Below are 1,468 nucleotides of genomic sequence, written 5' to 3' on the forward strand. Positions count from 1 at the left end.
CAAGGAAATTTCTGAGTTTGAAAAGTCAAAAATTTGCTAAGAAAAACCTGAAATTTTGAAATTAATCTCAGAAATTTTCTAGAAAACAACTTGGAAAGTAAAAATAATATAAATTCCAAGTTCATTTCTTTGAAAAGTTCTGGATTTGTTTGGAGGAAATTTAAATTTTTTTTGTCTTTCTTTCTACAACGGCCTTAGTGTGCTGCCACATAAACGGACCTCAGTTAAAAATTACATAATGGAGTCAACTGACAACAGAAACCTGACAGATCAGGAGGATTTTTAACAGAAGGATCATTTTTTAAATGAGGTTAAACACCAAGATGGTTTTTCTTTTATTGACTCAATTTCTGCTTTTATAGATTAAATTTGACTAAATTTGGACTCCATGTAGTAAGAAGGTCCTGCAGAAAGTGATTTACAGATTATTTCTCTACACAAATAAAACAACTTTACTGCATTTTTAATCAACATTTTTAATGTTTTATTTGAAAAACACTAAAAAGTTTGGACCCAGCTGGTTAATTGTTTCTGGCAGGAATAAACGTTTGAAAAAGTTTATAAAATTGTAGCTTTATTTTCTGTTTTAGTGAAGTATTTAAAGTTCAGAGGTCAAACATGTTTTTGTTAAAGATGGAAGTATCTACATGTTCTGATTGTCAGATTTCTTTATGAATAATGAATGATTGTTTATTTACTGTGGTAAATCATCGCTGTTTGTTTGGGGAGTTATACAGTTAGTTACCATAGAAACCGTATTTAAAAAACACATTTAGGGTTAAAACTGAAGAAGTTTAGTTTAGAGGAATGTCTTTTATATCTGCAGCTTTGTAAAAAGTTAAATAGGATTAAAGAGAATTTAAACCACAACTTGAAGCTTTTGTGTATTTTCAGTTTACTTATATTATTTTAAAAAATCAGCTTCAAAAGTATATTTTGCTTTGTGCTGTTGCTTTTCTTCTGCAGATGCCCCTCCCCCACCTAATGCTACAAGTCAGTTGACTGCAATGAAGTTTTTCAGGTTGGCTGATTGGAAATATTTCCACTCAAACAAGAAAGATGTCTTTTCTTTTTTTGTTTAACTTATCTTTAGTGCTAAGCTTAAAATTAGCTGGACTAATAGCAGATTAGTAGAATTGTGGCTACGACTGATAATTATGACAGAAAATAAAAATTTAACTCAGTTTAATCTGTTTAGGGGTTTTGAAGAGTCAGCGTCTTTTTGCTTAGTGACGGATATTTAATCATTCAGTACATTAAGTCAGCCAACGCAGATGGAAACTGTGATACTATCACAATATCATAAACATACAAAAAATATGTGTGTTAAGAAAAAATATGAAGGTAGAAAATGAAATTAGCTCAAGGGAGAAATTAGTCATGGTTTCTATGCCAAAATAAACCTGATGACTTATTAAGAATACACCACAGAATCCCGACCCGACTATCAAACTTTGGCCCAACTGGG

Source organism: Poecilia reticulata, linkage group LG13 (assembly GCF_000633615.1).
Source record: "Poecilia reticulata strain Guanapo linkage group LG13, Guppy_female_1.0+MT, whole genome shotgun sequence".
NCBI classification, from domain to species: Eukaryota; Metazoa; Chordata; class Actinopteri; order Cyprinodontiformes; family Poeciliidae; genus Poecilia; species Poecilia reticulata.